This window comes from Pseudorasbora parva, chromosome 22, assembly GCF_024679245.1.
Source record: "Pseudorasbora parva isolate DD20220531a chromosome 22, ASM2467924v1, whole genome shotgun sequence".
Taxonomy (NCBI): Eukaryota; Metazoa; Chordata; class Actinopteri; order Cypriniformes; family Gobionidae; genus Pseudorasbora; species Pseudorasbora parva.
The window spans coordinates 27,102,431-27,124,559 of NC_090193.1; the positions used below are offsets into that span (position 1 = coordinate 27,102,431).

The 22,129-nt window shown below is 37.1% G+C and overlaps 1 protein-coding gene and 2 long non-coding RNA genes across 5 annotated transcripts in view; all 3 read right to left on the reverse strand.

Annotated features, from left to right (window-relative positions):
• Window positions 1-22,129, reverse strand: part of iqsec1b (IQ motif and Sec7 domain ArfGEF 1b) — a 246,199-nt gene that overhangs the window by 131,039 nt on the left and 93,031 nt on the right. The window lies entirely within an intron of this gene.
• On the reverse strand, window positions 357-1,497 carry LOC137058224 (uncharacterized). Its single transcript, XR_010900627.1, has 3 exons — window positions 1,331-1,497; window positions 1,159-1,223; window positions 357-614 (listed from the first exon to the last, which is right to left on the reverse strand). It is a non-coding gene; the product is annotated as an uncharacterized lncRNA (long non-coding RNA).
• LOC137058223 (uncharacterized) lies at window positions 2,201-6,614 on the reverse strand. The gene is made up of 3 exons (XR_010900626.1): window positions 6,534-6,614; window positions 3,092-3,187; window positions 2,201-2,788 (listed from the first exon to the last, which is right to left on the reverse strand). It is a non-coding gene; the product is annotated as an uncharacterized lncRNA (long non-coding RNA).

The window sequence follows — 22,129 nt, forward strand, 5'->3', positions numbered from 1 at the left end:
CGTTAATTTACAGTAGATTGCAGGCAGCTACGTGACCTGTAGAATGCTGTAATTTTACAGTGGACCTACTGTAATCTGAAACAACAGTTAAATACTGTAAAACATATTACAGTACTGTGCTGTAGAAAATATAGTCTGTACAGTATAATACTGTCAGGTGTTTCCCTCCCGTTATAATGTTATTTTAGTGTTCCTGCTGTAATTTTCATAAATGGTTTAATACTATAACATTTATTAAAGTACTATCAAATGTGATATTTATATTGCAACACTACAAGAAACTGATGATGTATAATTTACATTTTAAAACAAAAAACACTGAAAATTGCTGGCAAACAAATGGCTCAGACAAAAGATAACTTTAAAACATGCTTTTATTAAAGCTAATAACATAAAATCCATTCATAGAATGACAATATTTCTGCTTCACCAGTGAGGCTAGGCTGAACAGAACATAATGCTGTGACTTTGCCCCACTCCATGAGTTTTTTAAGACGGTGACTAAAGATTCACAGTTGTTGCCTTTTTCATGCACATGCGTCCCTGTCTGCTTGGACACCACCTTTGCCTGGCTGGCTTTTGTTCCTCTCTTGGGGTTCACACAAATAGAGCATCTACAATATAATTACACAGAAATATAATATATTAGTGAGGTAAGTAAATATTAATTGCACTTTAGACATAAACACACTGCATTCAAATATAGGCCTTAATATTCTAGGTTGTTGACATTATGACAGTATTTGCATCAAATTTAGTTTACGTTTGATCTGAGGCATTAAGAGACCTGAGTATCTTAGAGTAATGTAGACAGCACTTTATAACTTTGTCAGCAGTATTAAAGGGATAGTTCACCCCAAAATTAAAATGTTGTTATGATTTACTCATCCTCATGTTGTTCCAAACCTGTATGAGTTATTTTCTTCTGTTCAACAGAAAAGAAGATTTTTTTAAAGAATGATGGTAACCAGACAGTTGACAGACCCAAATGACTATCATAGTAGAAACAAAAAATACAATAGAAGTCAATAGCTACTGTCAACTGTCTGGTTACCAACATTCTTTAAAATATTCTTTGAATACAGAAAAAGAACAACTAGAGAGTATGTTTTATTCTGTTTTATTGTTTTATACTCCATGCTTGCCTGTGACACTTACCTAGCAGTATCAGTGGACGCAGGGAGGGTCAGGGTGTGCTCAGCATCTGCTGCAGTGGCAGATATCTGTAGAACAGAAAAATGGTGGCCTATGTAGTGAAATGAAAATGTGTATACAGTCACAATAGGCATGAAGTAAATACTAAACAAGTGGAATACTAAGCAAAACTCACATCAGCACGGAGTATCATTGCCTCTATGTGTGACACTTGATGGCTGAAAACATAGAAAAATGTATTATGCACTCGGGGATACCACACTTTGCATTCAGCAAAAAACTATGACATTGCTGCGGGTCTTACCACATATGTTGCACATTAGCATTTTTATACTACAATCCACAGACCTACACTGTATTCCCCAACAGGTTAAATGAACTCAAAATATTTGATGAAACTGATTACCTCAAAATATTTATCTATGTTAAAGAATATTTTAAGCAACTTCTACTTAAAATTATACTTTTTTAATGCTCAAAATCTTTAAGGACAAGGATAAAATTAAAAAGAATAATGTGAGAAATATATGTTTTAAGTAATTACTACATTAGTCAGACAAGCTCTTTAGACTCCAAATCTTTGAGAAAATGAACAACATTAAAACAAATAATTTCTACAAACAAATATTTTAAGTAATTACTACTCTAAACTAGAAACATTATTCACACTCATTTTTTTGAGGAAGCTGATGAACTGAAACATAATAATTTGACAAACTAAAAATTTAAGTAATCAGTACTTTAAGTTTGGATAAGTTCAATGAACCTGATGAATTTGAAACCATTGTTAAAACTAACAAAATTGACACTGGAAACAGAGTTGTTTTTTTAAAGTTATCACTCCTAATAATATATTGAGGTTATGTTATGACTCATTCAGTTCCTCACACCTAAACATTGTCAATTCAGCCTCTTATATTTTTAAGTTAATTTAAGTCTATTAAAAACACATTTTATTGACTGTTTATGTTTATTAATTTCCTCAAAATCAAATATATTTAAGTTGTATAATTCAAATAAAAAACTATTCAAAAGACAATTTCACTGCAGATTCCTTTTCTTTTTATTTAACAGAAAAACCTCCCTAGCAATGGGGTTCATACAGAAAATCAAAGAAATAACAACAAAGGTAATAATACTCACAAAACAAAATTAATAGGCCAACATAATAGGCCAATCCAAAAATAATAGGTCGACAATAATAGGCACACACACATTAATAAAAAGCGGGGGGAAATGGTATTCCATTTCTTGCTTGATTATAAACATGCTGGCAGTCCAAACAATGACATTTGGAAAACAGACTTAGTACTCATCCATCATCAACTCATTTTTAAGGCTAAGCAGTCTTGGAGGTAACCGCTTCAGGTCATCCAAACCCATTATAATTTTCAGAATGAAATTGAATGTGTATGACAATTGTTTTGGATAATCAAGGTGAAGTGCATAAATTAAGCCGAACAGCAAAATGAACGCCTCGGTCAACTCCGCTATATCACGCACAACAAAATCTCCCTCAAGAACTATAGAATTGATAGCAGGACCAAACTTCACAAGGGAGTCCGTATCACTTGAGACAGTGAGAATAAGCAAGAGCTGCATCCGAGATGTCTGGCAGGTCAATTTCATCTGCCTGAAGAACATGACAGTAATTAGTTAATGAGTAGAGTAGTCAATGAAAAACACTACATGTGTATTTAATATAATATGAAATACCAGTGAATGAAAAGTTCAGGTGAAATTTCCAAATATGACATTCTTGGTGAATTACTGTGGTATGATTAAATTGCTATTCTGGTGGCTAGGAAGATGGTTGGGGTTGTTGTCTTTTGGTTGCAAGGTCAGAGAGGGTTAAATAGAAAGAGATATACAGAGAAGACAAAGTAAGAAAAAAAAAGAGAGTGAAAGAGGACACACAGTTGAATCAAAAACTTACATTCCAGGTCTTAAAAAATCCAGCAGCATCTTCCCGCAGGAAGATGGGAAGGGCCCGCAGAGTAACTGTCCGTCTGCTGTTGATATCGACGTCTTCCTAGAAAGACAGAGGGATTGTGGGGTAATAGGAAGACAAATCAGTAGAATATTAATCCTATGCATATATTAAAGGTGCACTATGTAATTTCTTTTCAGTAAAATATTCACTCAACCCTAGACTTTGTGTATCCCTGTGGAGAGATACAAAGGGATAAGATTAGGCTAGGCTATTTTCATTGGGAAATAAATGCATACAAAACACTTATAATAATATAGGCTACACATTGGCTACATTGTGACACTAGTAATGGACGTTAATATAAGACAGATGCAATCACTGCAGTGTTACTTTTCATTACATCTAGCAGCTAATGCGAACCATGTAGCCTATGGCAACTAGCTAGGTAGTCTACTAATAAAATGTTTAAAAGCGTGCTGCCTGTGTGCCTGGCATGTCATGTGTTTGACAAAAGTCGTGTAAGTTAAGAAACATTGCTTTGTATGGGATGATTTTACACTCACACAATAACTCATGAACTTGATAAATGTTGAAGAGCTTTTACTATCCGTAAAAAAATTACTATTTTACTATCCACAAACAAATGCCTTTTAACTTTAACAAGTCATAACACCACAAAACGCACTGACAAGATATGCTATATGACCCACTGTTAAAAACCACAACAACAACATTCAGTGTTTATTTTTGTGTAACATGAACGTCAATGTTTAATTTGTGTGACTTTACCAAAGCGTTTGATTTGTAGGCATATGTATTCCTCCAGTCGCGAGCCTGTGCGCTTTATCTGACGTTTCAGGCCCGCCTGGCCCGGCAGCTGCGCACGGACTGGGACTAAAATAATTCAGACTGACAAAATAATAAAAATGACCTTCTTCTTTTAAATAATAATAAAATCAATAAAAACGACATTCTTCTTCTGAATAACAAGCGTCATTAAGAATAATAATCATAATAATAATAATAATAATCTTACAAATTGTCATGTAAATTATTGTGAATGAATGGTAGTACTCCACATCACATCATCATCACTATTGTACACCCCAATACATGCCGTGATACGAAATTGCTAATTTTTTCAAAACGTGCTGTAAAATAATGCATTGTAATTTATCATCCAAACAGCTTTAAACTGCTGGAGTGTGCTTCTCAACCTCCACATTATTAAGAGTACTCGTTTTTTTAGATCCATATTTTGTTTTTGTCTGTGCCTTTATTCCCACTCTTTAAACTCTCAAATAAAACAATTTCGTTTTTGTTTTTTTTCACTTCCCTGGTGATGGTCTCGATGGGCGCGTCTCAATCATCTCTCTAGTTCAGTCAGAGCACTGATCAGGGAGTCAGCCCATTGACTTATGTTCTAGTCAGTGCCCTGACTAGTGGACTAGTGAGATGATTGAGCGCGCCCGATCTCCACGTCGGAGAAGTTTCGCTTCTTTGCCGTCTTCTGTGTGTCCATGGCGTAAAATGAGGGCGTGGGAGAGGCGGAGACTTGAATATATAGGGGCGTGTTATTCTAATGACGATCGTTTTCAGCCGCCGCATTTATCAAGGCCAAGTATTGCGTACACCTGGATTGCAGAGGTGCGCACAGTTTCATAAATCAGGCGGTGAGAGGAGTGTAAGAATAATCTTACGCCAACATATACACCAGTTTCTACGCAAGATTGATAAATGAGGGCCATTGTGAATACAAAACTTCGATTTTGTATTAATGCAAGTCAGAATTTGTGCGTGCAATGAACGGCCGTTTCACACCGCAAGCGTCGCGTGAGCAGCAGTGAAGCGGGGGTTTCGGCGGCGAGCCTATTTTGCTGCGCTGCTGACGCTCAATTAAAGTGAAATAACACTTTTAATGGACAAAATAAATATGATTTCACACAAAAAGTGCTTAAAATGCACACAGAAGCACGTGTAGTGTACTTTAACAATAACGAGTGTGTCAAAAAAGAAAACAAAGAATAAAAAATATCTGTAGAAGATTTACCCATTTAAACTTGTTTCAATTATTCAGTTTGGGTGAAACAATAATGGTTATGATTATAAAAAATAAAGTAAACTGGAGTATGTCATTAAAGAGAAAACGAAGAATGAAAAACATCTTTAGAAGATGTACCCATTTAAACTTGTTTTAATTAATCCGTTTCGGTGAAAGTATGGTTATGATTATAGAAAGTATAAAGTAAACTAGCCAGAAAATATAATAAACTTTCTTTAGTTTAGTATTTAGTACTCAGAGGTATAGTATAGGCTTAGGCTCTAGGCTAGCATTGTGGGAGCCGCTGCACAAAGGCTTCGGGCGTCTGCAGCTGCAGTGACAGTGTAGTTACGCTAGCGGTGTGTGTGCATTCGCGGATCCGGTGACGCGCGTGCATTCATTGACTCGTTTGTGAGTCGATCCTATTTGATTCATTTGGATTTTGAGACTTTCATTTCGCCGGTTTGGCCTTGCACGATCCACACACACACACCCACCTGCTGCCTCTAGATGACAGTATTCTGCCGAAACAGACAACGGCACTGTGAACGTTATTCTGCCTATAAGAAGCTTTATGTGTACTCGTTATAAAGACGAGGAAAACGCTTAAAAGTAGGCTAACATTAAAAAGGTATTAATAAAAGTATTATAATAACGCATACTTTGTATAGGCAAGATTAAATCAAGTTATGAACATAAGCGTTTTCTCCCATAAAAACGTTTATTCCTGCAGTAAAACGGTGACATTAAAAGTAGGCGTACACTTTATTGAACGTGCTATTGCATAACACGCATTTTATAATGGTTTTCTATGGGAGAAAACTGTTGTGATGAATGTAGTGTTCATAACCTGATTTAATCTTGCCTAGCCTATCCGTCAACGGATCCACAAATGCAAATCACACTGCATGCACAAATTCTGACTTCTTAATATAAAATCGAAGTTTTGTATTCACAATTATGTGTCTATTTGTACAAATTGTATTTTGCACACACAAGTTATAAGGCATTTGTTTGTGGATAGTGAAATACGTCTGCAACATTTATCAAGTTCATGGACAATTGTGTGCATTTATTAATCATTTTGAGTCTAAACTCATCCTATACCTTCAGTGTCCGTCTATAAACTAACCTGCGCGGCCAAAGCCTATATATGATATCACCAGTAACGGATAAAGGATCTTTGGTAGTGCTAAAACCATAGGGTTTGTCTGTCCAGTTATCCCACTAAAGTAGTGCAACAAGGCTGGCTGGCTGACAGCTGAGACAATTAACTTTAGTTAATTCGCTAAAACATGCAGGTAGCTGCAAAAGGTCTCTCTCACAAGCCTACGCTTTAGCTGAGGTCTGCCTGGAAGATGGCAAACAAATAAATAAACAAAGTACATTAAGGCGTGTCCTTACCTTTGTGTACAGGCGTTACGGTTAGCATGCAGACTGATGTTGTTGATGATGGATCTCTTGATGTTGCTGCCTACATCCGGGTGGTGCCTGAACAATATTGCAGCTTTGAGTACAACTCTGCAATTTTATTGAGTTTAGAACACTGTTGGGGAATACAGTGTACACAACAAAATAATCTTACCATTTTAACACAGACAATCTTTAATCTCTCAACGAATGGTAGGACTATGTAAAACAGAGGCAGCCAGCAGTGACTGCTAGTCTCATTGCTTTAGTGAGTAATTTAGTAATTTGCTTTAGTAATTTTTTCACATTTAAAACAAAAAAACAATACCTGATGTAGATTCGATAATAAATCAAGTCAGTTACAAAAGAACACTTTTTTTTCAGTTTGCATTTACCTTGATAAATTGGTGAAGTGAAAAGCCACATGCTGGTGATGCACCGTCGTCTGATCTGTGCTGGCAGGGCCACAATCGGAGCAAAAATTCTTCCTTAATTTAATCCTCTTCTCATTCTTCTTTTCTCACAATAAAATATTAAAGTAATGTAATGTTAAACCTTAAATGTTATGGTAATCCTTTTTGGTTGCACGCCTGTTGATGAGATGTGATGCTTCCTGATTTTCCTATGAGTTGTGAGCAGACTCAAGCATGTGACTATAATATAAAAAATACTGTATTATCCCGTAAAACTGAACAGTAGCTTGCCGTTATTCATTTGCTCGTCAAATTCTGCCTCATTTACAGTATTCAGCTGTATTAATGAAGAACGGTAAATTACTGTACAAAATGTCCCGTATTTTTACAGTAATTTTTTACAGTGTGTGCTAGCCTAGAAATCTAGACACACCCTAGCGGCAGCAAATCTAATCTGCCCGCGAGTGTCGTCTAGCAACTCTATATACCTATCTGAGCTGTAATCGCCAAACTCTTTCCGGGCCAATCACATCGTGTATAGAGTCGGTGGACGGGGGGCCATAATGACGACGGGCGAGTTGCGTTTGCGTGCTTCTAGTAAACGCAGAAACTGGCGAACGGCGGTCTTTCTAATCATTTTTGACCGCGACTCTGAAGACTTGAAGTTGAACTTTTCTCTGAGAAAAGAGCAAAGAACGGCACTGAAGTCATTCTTAAAAAGGGAAGATGTGTTCAGAGTTTTGCTGACAGGATATGGCGAATGTTTAATCTATCAACAAGCTCTGTTTCACCTTCTTTGCTCTGGTTGGTGTAGCGTTATCCTATCGCGTGCAGAGGGAGTTTGAAAGACAACCGTTTATCCCGCCCCTCGGAGTGAGCCCTGTCAATGGTGAGTCTCCAGACCAAACATCTTGATGTGGGTCTGGCTTGTCAGGCTAAATATGTGCACTTCTGGTACTAATATGTACCTTTAACACCTTTTGGGTAAATATGATTTTGAAAGGAGGGCGCACAATGTCGCTGACAGCTTTTGTTCCTTTTATGCCTAATGCATTTCATGAAAATGTGTTGGATGTGATATTCTATGAAAGATGTTTGCTTGTATCATATGCTCAGAAAATTGCTGCAAAAGAACAGAAAATGACTTTCAGTGATATGTTTAGTCAAGGCATTGATCCTGACTATAAATAATTAACACATATTGCCGTAAGATGAGACCGGCTAGTTCCTGTTCACTACAAGAGTTTAAGTTACCATCTCTTTCAGAGAAAGTCCTGAACACACTTCAGCAGCTATCTGTTCATACTAAGGCTGGCAAAAAATAGACCAAAAAAGTACAATATGCAATATGATATATTTTGTTATAAGAATTAAATATATACACATGATATAAATACATAAATGCCAATAAAAAAAAAAAAATGTCCACATATAAGCTCATATCACCTCCTTACTTTCTTTGGCGGATGCTCTTTAAGGATGCTATAATTAAAAACTATCTCGTGACAATGGCCAATTTCACAAGAATTAACTGTAAAATATCATATTCCTGATTGGCTAAATAGTTTAAATATTACAATGCGCACACACATTTAAAGATGTTCCTCTCCAAAAGTGTGAGAGCTACTGTATATGCCTTTATGTATTTATATAAACCATTACATATAGCCTCTCAAGCAATAATTAAAGGGAAAGCCGGTATATGAAATCACATATAATCAAATATGCCATAAAAGTATAATTATGGTAGTTTAGATTAGTAGATCCGGCTACTGAATGTCAAGGTTAATAATAAAAGGTTAATAAAACCCGAATCACATTTCTTCCATTCATATAAGCTCATTACCTCCAGGGTCCATTTACTTGAACAGTTGAATATCAGAACCAATTAAAGATGAAATCTAAATTGGATTTTTGTGTCTTTTAGTTCATGTTTGTTACCCAAGCCTGCAGTATCCCTCTCAGAAACTGAAGCTTTCGCGCCTCGATCGCTTCTCTGTGTTTTCTAATGGACGCGAGGCAAACTAAACAATAAAATTACACCTCAAATATTTTCCCCAAAGTTAGTTTATGTAATTGAAGGCAGTTATCATCATGACGATTTCATTTCAAGTTTTCGTTTTTTAAAATAAGTTTAGTTTTAGTTAGTATTTTGATGCTATAAAAACGGGGGGTGTGACGTCATGATTTTTATTCATTCGGCATTTTTTTATGGTCTATGGTGTTACCTTTGAAATTATGAATTATAAAGTTGACTATTAACTATTAAAGGTGCACTATGTAAATTTAGCGGCATCTAGCGGTGAGGTTGCTAATTGCAACTGTCTACCGCTCACCCCTGCTGTTCGAAGCACTTAGAGAAGCTACGGTGGCCGACACAGGACAAAGATGAGGGTAGCTAGCGCTTTGTAGAGAAGTTGGCAAGGGGGTAATCTAGCACCCAGAAAGCGTTCCACCCATAGGGTCGGCCATTGCTAACCAAGCCATCACCTGCTGTTAGCATCCCATTGACTCCCATTCATTTCTGAGTCACTTTGACAGTGAATAACATGACAAATCCTGTCCGCCTGTGAAATTGTGTCCGCTGGTAGTGGTTTTAAATGCCTGATCAAAAGTTGTTATACATGGTTCTTGACAAGCAATTGTTTAAAAATAAACTATGAATTCATTGCCATACTAAGTACACACATACACACGCAAAATATTTATTTGAAATATGTAATTGATTGCTATAATGGGAGCAAAATCATGTTCTGAATTATTTTTTTTTTTTTTTTTGTCAAATATTTTTATTGGAGGATCAAAGAAGTAACACTTTACAGGAGGTAAAACAGTTCTCCAGTTTCATTTTATCTTAAACAACCAGAACACCCCCCCCCACCCACCCACCCACACAAACACAAAAATAAATAATAATAAAAAATAAAAATAATTGTTAATTAAATAAAAATATATATAAATTATATTTAACCTCATTCTAGGATAACAACTTTTCTCCTTCTTTTCTCTTCTCCCCCTTACAAAAGAGTTCTATACAAATTTATACAAAAGAGTTGACTAAAAAGCAGTTGGTTGGTCAGGCTTTAAATGTACATTTTCACAATTGTTGAACACGCTACTCAGTTCCCACCTCATAAAGGTAGTTGATCACTGATTTGATTAAACCCATAAAAATAATACTAATGAAAATAATAATGATAATAATAATGATGAAGAAAAGAAAGAAAAGAGAGGGGGGAAAAAGAAGGGAAAAAAGTAGAATATAGAATAAAAAGGTGTCTTATACTTCAGGCAGCACTTTAAGATTCTCAAAATATGTCACAAAGGGCTGCCATTTTAGGTAAAATTTCTGGACTGACCCTTTCAACGTAAATTTAACCTTTTCTAGTTTAAGAAAAGATAAAACATCCCTTAACCATTCGGCCGCTGCTGGTGGGATAGCGGATGTCCAAAATAATAGGATTCTACGACGAGCAAGAAGTGATGTAAAAGCGACAATGTCCGATTGGTCTCGGGTTAAAGTTAAGCTCTCATTTGGGATACCAAATATTGCAATCAGGGGACAGGGCTTAATCTGAATTTGTATGACTTCAGACAAAGTTTGAAAAACAGATGACCAGTATTGATTTAGACGGGGGCACAACCAGAAAGTATGTGTTAAATCAGCTGGAGAAAAGGAGCATCTTTTACAACTCCCGTCCATTCCTGGATATATATCTGCTAACCTGGCCTTACTGAAATGAGCCCTATGCACTACTTTAAACTGAATTAGCCCCAAGCGTGCACAGGATGAAGATGAGTTAATCCTTTGTAGTGCATCCTCCCAGTGTCTGTCTGACAACTCAACCATCAACTCGCCTTCCCAACTGTTCTTAATTTTTGAAAGGTCATGATTTTCAAGAGACATTAGTTGAGAATATAACCGTGATATCAGTCCTTTTTTCGGACAGAGGAGGGTCATTTCCTCCCATGCTGCCTCAGTAGGGAGGGCCGGGAAAGATGGGAAAAGTGTTTTAACACAATGGCGTATTTGGAGATATCTAAAAAAGTTACTGCGTGAAAGATCATATTTCTGGCATATATTTTCAAAACTATCGAACCCTTCTTTACCGTACAAGCTTTTAAAACAGGAAATCTGCTTCTTGTCCCACTGAGTGAATGTTAAGTCAAGAGAGGAGGCTATAAATAAATGATTCTTACAAATAGGGCCTAGGGGCGAGGGAGAGGTGAATTTGTAATGATTTCGAAACTGGGCCCAGATTTTAAGGCTGGACAGTACTATGGGATTAGAGGTAAACCTGGACCACTTTGTAGGCAGGGAGGAGTATACCAAAGCAGGGAGGGATGATGAGTGGCAGGAATGCGCCTCAAGTGAACACCATTCGGTGTCTGGCATATGGAGCCAGAATAAAATTTTCTGCAGGTTAGCTGCCCAATAGTAGTGAAGAAAACTTGGGAGAGCTAGTCCCCCCACATCACGGCCCCTCTGAAGTAGGCCTTTCTTCACTCTTGGAACTTTATTCTTCCAGATGAAGGAGGTAATGGATGAATTAACTGAATGGAAAAATGATTTTGTCAGGAATAACGGTAGACATTGAAACAAATACAGATACTTTGGGAGTACGTTCATCTTCACCGATTGTACCCTCCCTGCAATAGTCAGAGGCAGATTGCTCCACCTTTGAAAGTCAGCTTTCATTTGGTTAACTAGAGGTGTAAAATTAGCCCCCAGAAGAGAGGTAAAGGAACGCGTAATGTTTATTCCGAGATATCTAAACCCAGAGTGTGTTAAGTGGAAGGGGACTGCTTCTTGTTTAATTTGCATTGCCGAATCATTAATGGGGAAGCATTCACTTTTCTGATAATTAAGTTTGTAGCCAGAAAAAGAACCAAAATTATTCAACAGTGATACAATCACGGGGATGTTGGTTTCTGGATTGCTTATATATATCAGGAGATCGTCTGCATACAGAGAGACACGATGTTCCTCAGTCCCACGCCTAACCCCCCGTAACAACAACGACGACTTTAGTGCAAGTGAAAGAGGCTCAATTGCCACTGCAAATAGGAGAGGGGATAAAGGACATCCTTGACGTGTCCCACGTGACAACGGAAAAAATTTGGAATGGGATTGATTAGTTTGAATACATGCCTGTGGGGACGAATAGAGCAGACGAATCCATGCCAGAAATGTGTCACCGAACCCGAACCTTTCCAATACGGAGAACAAGTATTTCCACTCCACCCGGTCAAAGGCCTTCTCCGCGTCCAGAGAAATTACAGCTTCTGCAGTCGAAGAGGGACCGGGGGAGTAGATCACGTTAGCAAGCCGGCGAATATTTGAAAAAGAGTGACGACCCTTTATAAAGCCAGTCTGGTCTTCAGAGATTACTTTAGGGAGAACGGATTCTAAACGATGTGCCATCACCTTGGCTAAAATTTTAATATCAACATTTAGGAGGGAAATAGGGCGATACGAGCCACAGTTGGCAGGGTCCTTGTCCTTTTTGAGGAGTAGTGTAATCTTGGCTTGTGTGAGGGTTGGGGGCAAGTAACCGTTTCTCAATGATTCGTTAAATACTTCTAGCATAATAGGTGCAAGTTTATCTTTAAATTTCTTAAAAAATTCAGGGGGGTACCCGTCAGGCCCTGGAGATTTCCCAGTTCGTATGTCTCCGATGGCTGCCATGATCTCTAACTGTGTGAGAGGCCGGTCTAACTCTTCCCTGTCTCTAGGCTCAATAGTAGGTAATTCTAAATTATCTAAGAAACTGTTCATATTCGTAACATCTGATGGGAATTCAGTCGTGTAAAGTGTGGAGTAAAATGTAGCAAAAGTATTATTAATTTCCTTTGGGTTGGTGACTATATTTTGATCCTGATCTCTCACTTGGGGTATGAGCCGTGAAGCAGCCTGACGTTTCAGCTGGTGAGCCAGCAATCGACTAGCTTTTTCACCGTACTCATAGTAAGTGCTCCGGGTCCGCAATAATAAGTATTCAGCCTGGTTGGTAGATATAAGATTAAGCTTAGACTGTAAGGCAATCCGTTCTTTATATAATTCTGGGGAGGGGCTTTCAGAATATTTGCAGTCTAACTTAAAAACTAAATCCGTCAGGTCTTCTATTTGTTTGCGGCGTTCCCTATTGACATGTGCTACATAGGAGATAATTTGTCCTCTTAAGTACGCTTTTAAGGTTTCCCAAAGTAGGGAATATGATATACCTTCCTTCTTGTTTACTTCCAGAAAGGTATCTATATTAGTAGACACATGTTCGCAAAATTTCGCATTCGAAAGCAGAAGGGAATTAAGTCTCCAGAAGGATTGTTCTCTAACTTTCAAAGTGAAAGAAAGGTCTAAGATGAGTGGTGCATGATCTGAAATTATGATGGCCAAATATTCAACCGATTTCACTGCTGGGATGAAAGAGCTATCTATAAAAAAATAGTCTATTCTTGAGAAAGAATGGTGGACATGAGAAAAGAAAGAGAACTGTTTGGAGGTTGGATTTTGAAACCGCCATGGGTCTAGGCAGCTGTTACGTCTCATAAAGTCTGAGAAGACTCTTGACATTGCAGATGGTGAGGTAGATTTAGGGCTAGATTTATCAAGCACTGGGTCAATTGTGCAATTAAGATCTCCTGCAAGGATCAATCTATGTGTATCTAAATTAGGGAGAGACGACAGAAGCTTGTTGGCAAATTCACTATCGTCCCAGTTAGGGGCATACACATTTACCAAAAGAACTGGTGTTTGAAATAGGAGGCCCGAGACGATGACATATCGACCATTGGGGTCTGCAATTATTGCATTAAGTGAGAATTGAATTCGTTTATTAATCAAAATTGCCACCCCTCGTGATCTACTATTGAATTTGGAATGGAAGATATGATTAACCCATGCTTTACGTAGTCTGGTGTGATCTTCCAACCGTAAATGCGTCTCCTGCAAAAACAAAATATCAGTTTTCAATTGTTTAAGATGGGAAAAAATCCTAGTACGTTTCACAGGACCATTTAACCCCTTAACATTCCAGGACAGAAACCTAACAGCGGCTCCCCCTACTGGACTTGTACTGCCTGCATTATTTATCATAGAATACATCTAAAATGTATATGATTAGCCAGAACCACATAATGGAAGTGCATTTGTGATCATAAGTGATGTCGCCATACACTGTGTGGGGTTGTGTAGGGGAAAAGTAAAACGGTAATACTAACAAACTAAAAATACGGTTTAACATAGCGGTGTGTATCATTAAAATATAGTGTTGAGATGTAAATAAAATGTTCCCCAGTTCTCATTGAACTTAAGTTGGGATGGGACGGGAAGAGAGAAAAAGAGAAGAGGAAAGAGAGAGAGAGAAAAAAAGGAGAGGACAACGAACAAACAAAAAAAAAAAAAAAAAAAAAAAAAGAAAAAAAAAAAAAAAAAAGAAAAAAAAAAACCCCAAACCTAGATTTTCTTCCCCAAACGAAGAAAACCGCAGGAATTCCCAGATGAAAAACTTCCAAGATATCCAGTATTATCTATAACTCCTATCCTAACCTGAGAGTGGCTCCTCTCTCAGTAAGGGATTTGTGTTCTACCTATATACCATTATCTATTTGGCTCACCTTGAGAAAACTGAAAACAGGGACCAAACTTAGTCAACAAATAAAATTGAACTTATAAAATATCCCTGGTTTGCATCTGAAAACCATATTAACGCAGGTATTACCATGTAGGCTTGAAGTTTAGTGGAGAAAGAAAAGAGAGAGAAAAAGAGAAAGTATATCTAAAAATTATATATACCTTATTTCTCGTCTATATTAGTCAAGCAAACAAAAGAAAATAGTCCCAAAATCAAGGTGTCTAAGCCGAAAGCCAGGCTCACTTTCACCTTCTCATAGGTAATCTATGTTGCAGCAACCGGTAATTTAGTCTCTCCAATGAAGATCGTAAAACTCTCTGGCCTTCTCCGGAGTCTCGAAGAACAGCGTCTGTCCGTCGTGGAGGACGCGGAGCCGGGCGGGATAGATAAGAGCGAACCTGACATTCTTCTTGTACAGGAGGGATTTCACTTCTTTAAAGGCGGCTTGTTTCTTGCCAAGTTCCGCGCTGACATCCTCGTGGAAAAATACCTTATGGCCCCTGAAGAACAGTTGCTCTCGTTTCCTCGTTATTATGCGGTGCTTGTTTTGGAAGGCGTGGAAGAGAACGAGAAATATCCTCGGCCGTTTGGAGCTAGCGCCGGTGTCAGCGGTCGGCTTGGGTCCCACTCGGTGTGCGCGGGAGATAATGAGGGGGTGCGGAAAGAAATCTTTACCCAGGACTTCCTCGAAAAATTCAGTCATGAATTTGACTGTGTCCGGCCCTTCCATATGCTCCGGGATACCGACGACTCGCAGATTGGACCTACGGGAGCGATTTTCCAAATCATCCACTTTGTTTTTCAGCCTCTCGTTCTCAGCTAGAAGTGCGGTGCATGTTGTTTCGATAGCCTCGATCCTGTCGCTGTGGTCGTTTAGCCCTTCTTCCATGTCATGAATACGTTCTTCGTGGGAGTCAATAGACGATTTGACCAGCTCTAGGGATGCCGAAATTGGTGCCAGAGCCTCGCCGAGTACTTTTTTCAGGAGGGAGTCCGTTTGCTGTGCGAGATCGGACAGAAGCACCGTGTGTAACTTAGCAAGATCGGCAGGTAACTCCGAGCTTGGGGTAACGTTAGCTTGTGTAACGGTAACGCTAGCCATGTTGTCTTCACTTGTGGTATCTTCGTCCATTTCAGTCGTTTTTTGCCCTCGGTCACGTCTTTTTGGTCTCATTTAGTTTTGCAAAGTTAAGACTTAATGTACAGATAATAAATTCAAGGGGTGCCAAACTTTGTGTCGAAAAAGTAAGGTAGAAAATAAACAGTTATTCAGGAGCCACTTCACACACGTCTGCTCGCTACATGTTCGAACCGGAAGTCCTTCTGAATTATTTTGATTGATAAACTAAGTACCAATACAAAATCATGACATAGTAATGTACACTGTAAAAAAATTTGGTCGTTTTTTGTTGGTTTAACTTAAAAAAGTAAGTAACCTGGTTGCCTTAAAATTTTGAGTTTATTGAAATTAAAAATTTGAGTTGATACAATGAAGGAAATTTGTTTAATAAATAGAAACTCAAAATATTTTTGTATCTGAACCACATAAAAAATTTGATAAATCATGAAAATAGCACTATTTGGCATGTTTCACTGCATCATCAGAAATAAAACACACACAATTACCCAATATGCTTACAAAATCTTTTAATAATATTTTAATAAAGGTTGTCGAATCTCAAAAAATGTTCATTGTATTAACTCAAAATTTCAATTTCAATGAACTCAAAATTGTAAAGCAACCAGGTAACTTTTTTTCTAAATAATTTTTTACAGTGTACCTATAATGTAAATAATAAAGAATTAAAAAAAAAACAGCAATATACAGAACAGGTGCACAAAATAAATAGATTATATAAGAGATATGCTTGTATAAATATTATATACTTATATAAGCACTTATAGCTTCAGTTATATACTACTAATATATGACACATATGCTTTGGAAGACATTAAAGACTATTTTAACATAATTTAAACAGCAAAAATCAAAACGCGATTGTGTAAGAATTGTAATCAAGCTCTGAACAGATTACCTATTAAAATTTCTTTCATCCAATAGAATCGCTCTGGGGTCCTTGCGGACACGATTTCACAGGGGTGCAGGATTTGTCATGACACCGGCCCTGCTCTGGTGGCAATTAGCTATTAAGTTCAAAAAATTATAATAATACAATAATAGTATAATAAAATAAGTCCTTATGATTTATGGCTTAAATAATCTGCTATAAATAACTCGTTTGACTTCACAGAGCAAAGAAAAGCATACAGGGTTTACAAAAGGGTGAAATTATTATTATTATTAAGGTCTATTTTCCTTTAATGTCTATTTTTTTTTTACCTTTCAGAGACTAACATCTCAAATCTAGTGTTAGAATTATATGGTATACGTTCCAGTTGGTTGCAAGTTCTGAGTTGTACTTTCCTTTAGAAATCAAATTGGATTTTATGTCTCAGTAGTCTCTCAGGTCAGGGTGCAATACCATCTCCCAGTCAGCACAAAATCACAAAAGTGTAACTCCATTGAGGAAATAAAGTTATGAGAAACACACATCCTCTCCCCGTCCGAAAGTTTTACAGTTTTGTTCAAAACTACATGAGCTGCGAGGAGATCAGCTTCACAACTGACTTTCTTTAATCTAATGGGAGTACATAAGAACACTCAATCTACAACAGCACACTCACTGTTGCCTTTTGGAGGCTGGCACCTGTGTCACTTATACCTCCTCCTCAGTGCGGACGGGAAGTTAATTAACTGCCTGTATGACTCGGTCCTTTGATAGGCACCGAGTTAGACACATTCTTTTCCACAGGCGTTTATAGTGATGAATTAGCTCTGCCGCCCACCTCAGAGTCCACATCCCCCTCCCACCATCAACTTTGTCCTTCGCCCATCCTAAGTAGATCTACCGCTCTCTACCGCCACAGTGTCACATAACAGCCCAGCGCTTGTGCCATCAATACAGTAGAGGTGAGATGAAACACATAGTCTTTAAAAAACAGATGGGGAGTGTGGTAACTTCTGCTTCTTCTCACACACAGCATGTCACACCGTATTCTCTGAGACTGCAAGTGAGCCAATAAAACCATAATGAATTCATGTTTTTTAACTGTTTTACTATTTATTACGTTTAAGAGACTGATATGACTGTTTAAAAATATATTATAGAAAAATATTTTAAAAGCTATATACACTACCATTTAAACATTTGGGGATGGAAAATGATGCTATGCCTTTATCAGCATTTATTTGGAATATAAATGTTTTGTAATAATTTAAACACCTTAATTGTCACTTTTGATCAGATTAATGTGTCCTTGCTGAATTATTTGCTGTATTAATTTCTCTCAAAATTTAAAATATTTATATGTAATTATAAAAATATATAATATCAAATAAGGTCACACTCTATGGTCCAATTCTCATTATAAACTAACTATTAACTACGACTTTTGCCTCAATAAACTCCCAATCACTGCATATTAATAGTTAGTAAGGTAGTTACATTTTGCTTAAAGCTACTGTGTGATATTTTCCCCCATCTAGCGGTGTAAAGGTATATGACCATCCAGTGAATAATAGTTTCTGTTCCTCTCAATTCTGATTTCGTTTTAACTCCTACGGTGGCCGATTTAGTCCAAGATTAACATGGCAATCCCCCTCTTCACATTCGACACGGTGCCATCGAGTGTTAAAACGCGAAAGGCGAAGCTTGAGTTTACGGGTATGTCCCTCTTTGGCTAATGTACTTTCAAGATGGAGGAGAAACATGGCGACCAGCATTCGAACCCCTCACCCGTATGTATTTTCAATGGCATATTATAAACTTACGAGAATACTTTATTACTTGAAAGAAGTAAATATACATTAATGAGCACATATATTTTTGAAAGAACTAAGTGTTTTTAACAAAGAATAAACTAAAAAAGTTACACAGTGTAGCTTTAATAAAGTACTAACAATATTCCAGTAATATGCATGTTAATAAGCCTCTGTAAAAAACTTTTTTCAAAAATAAGTTAGCTGGTTGCCTTAAAATTTTGAGTTCATTGAAATAAACTGTTTTTAATACAATTATTAATATGAGTTAATACAATTAACATTTTTGAGTTTATTGAGGCAAAAGTTATAGTTAATAGTTAGTTTATAATGAGAATTGACTCTAAAGTGTGACCTTATTTGATATTATATATTTGTATAATTACACTTTTTTTATTTTTTATTAATGTGTTATTAATAAATTGTATAATGTATTATTTTGTAAGCATATTGGATAATTTTGTGTTTTATTTGTGAAGACAGTGAAACATGCCAAATTGTGCTATTTTCATGATTTATCAGTTTTTTATGCGGTACAGATACAATAATATTTTGAGGTAAACCAACAATATTTTTTTTTACAGTGATATGAGAATTGGACCATAAAATAAAGTGTTACTTGAAATAAATATAGCAGAATAAATAAAAATAGTTACATTTATTTATTTTATAATATTTTAAGAAAAAATATGTCATACGCCCTTAACCCGGAAGTGATGAACTGTGCACTGTTAACAAATATTTAAAAAGTAAGTTACCTTGTTGATTTAAAATGTTGAGTTCATTGAAATAAAATGTTTACATTTTTAAACATTAAACATGAAATTAATTTTTTTTAAATGTATGTGGTTCAGATGCAATATTTTGAGTTTCTATTTATTAAACCAATTTCCTTCATTGTTTTAACTAATTTTAATTTTAATTTTAATGAACTCAACATTTTAAGGCAACCAGGTTACTTACTTTTTTAAGTTAAACTAACATTTTTTTTACAGTGTGACGAAGGTGATGTCTAGTCTTAGTTTGTCATCTAACCTGTATTCATGTAATTCCCCTGTAATCATGTATTCTAAAACATTTGCAATTACTCCAGACATGATTGCTATTTCACAACCTGTTTTCTAACGGATGACTACAAAGGAGGTCTATGTGAACATGCAGAATGAGATATGAAGTGCTAGTGACCTATAGAACTCCCTCACTGTCCTTTCCTGAAGCATTGCTCTATTGCAATTGCTCTATTCAGTGCCCTTGACCAGAAATCAGTCAAGTGTGGGCAGAGATTCACGTACACACGCACACATGCACGCGCACACGCACACGCAAACGCACATGCACACGCACACACAGTCAATATCCAATCCTTTGACGATTCGTAGGCCAAATAAACAGCCTGTCGTATACCTCCTTACTCTTAGTGTCAGATTGTTTTGGCATAGGTCAGAATTTAGAGTGTTATTGGTGCACACACTATAATACAAACACACATTCTACTGGATAGTATACATATACTGCCTATACTGTATGTATCGTAACTCACATGTACTGTTAACTTCATTTATCTGATTTAATTTGATCAGCTTTGTTGATATTACCTTATTCGATTCCCTGGGACAATGTAAAATATTATAGTTAAAGTGGTTCTTGGTCAAAATAATCAGAAGAAATGTGCACAAGATGTAACTGTCTCTTGTGCATGCCAACTCATAGAATAACTCACTTCTTCTATGGAAATACGCTGTTTCAAATGAAACACTCATTCTACACTTCAAGCACATATAGAGAATACAGTCACAGATGTAACACACAGGCTAATAGAATTACAACATGCTTTAGGAATCAAAGTACATGTTTTTCATCTTTCAGGGGGTTTGTTTTGTGGAAGAGGAAGTTTTGTGGAAGCATGCTCTGCTGTTTTGCGGTCCATTAGCAGCTTCCAGTGAAGCATGCTGGTTTGACTGTTGTCGAAATTCTTCCTCCTGTGGTGACAAGTTGAGAAGTTATTTAGACAAATCTCACAGACTGGGCCAGTCTACGCACTGTCATGGTTGACAACAGACTCACGGCTGAGCAGAAAAGACATATTCCAGCTACAACTGCCAAACTTTTCTTCTTAAGACTTCTTAAGACTACTAGAGTAGATGACAGTTATTATGCGCACTACAGTCAGTACAAAGAACAAGAAAACCAACATCCTAGAGGAAATTACACTGATTGTGTATCTAGTATGTCCTAAAGACTAAAAGAGCTCCATTTACTCTCTTTCAAAAATGCGTATGGCACACTAGAGATGAAAAATATGGTGAGTGAACAAACATACGGTCCTGATATATCAGGGATGGATGTATAAGCCGAGGAGTTAAGATCAAAGTATAGCTTGGATATATGAATGTCTGCCAGTGGATTCAAGTATATGACTACCTCCTTCTCTACCCAGCATGCATACTGATGAATTCCACACTCAGCCACTCCCTTTAATAGACCTGCTAAGATCCCCTGTGAGAACCAGAGGGTGGAGACAGATCGACTAGACATATGGTTGGGTAACGAACTCGGTAGTTTTAAGGCCAGCGACCGAATGACGTTGGTACTACCGAGTACAGATTCACATCAAATCAATCGGTACCAAATGTTGGTACCTGAAAACGCATCTGGTGATATTGACTAGTGTCTGTGAATATTAAAGAGCAAAAAGACTATTTAAACACGAATCCTACATGTCCTGCGTTTCTCTGTGTGAATGAATGATGCTGCTGACGCGCATTTTAATTTACCTCACTTTCTCATACACACATCCACGCAAGCACGCACGCACACACACACACAGATGGAACACTGAAGAGGCTATTTTTGATTAAATCCCATAACTTTCTGGCTCCCCATAAACTGCAACATTATTCAAGGACCAAAAAAGTAAAGAGATTGTTAAAATACTCCATGTGAATACAGTGGTTCAACCTTAACGTTGTGAAGTGACGTGAATACTTTTTATGCACAAAAAACGAAAAAGTAATAACTTTATTCAACGATTTCTTTTCTTGTAAACACATTGCAGCGCTTCCAGGTTCTACGTCAGAACGCCGGCTCTGTATTGGTCAGCTCCTGCATCAACATCACACGCATCTGTCGTGGTGCTCACGTGAACATCGCCGACCAATGAGCTAGCGTTCTGACGTACAACCTGAGAGCACTGTTTACTGCGTGAACAGCATAGGAGACTGACGTAGAAGAGAAGAAATGGTTGAATAAAGTTATTTTTCTTTGTTTGTTTTTTTGTCTCCTCAAAGTCCGGACCAATAACACCATCGAGCTCATTTTGGTCGAGTTGAAACTAAACTGGACAGATCTATTCTACATTCAAAGGAAAGCCTTTGGCTTCAGTTGCAAAAGGCATGGGTTAACATTAGTGTTGAAGTTCTCAGAGGAAATATATTGACACTATGCCAGAGAGATGTGCTGCTGTAATTGCTGCAAAAGGTGGACATACCAAATATTAAGTTATAAGTGGATAAAAAGAGTATGACTCACTTTATCTGATATTGGATGGTCAGAGCAACTTTCTGCATGTTTCATGACCATTATGAAAGGAAATCTGAATTTTTTTGGAGGCAAAAAAAGGTAAATATTTTCAGATATGTCAGGTATTCTAATAATTTTGGCCACCCCTGTATATTTAAAATAGACAAAAGAAAGAGATGTTAAAAACGTGGCTGATATTATTTA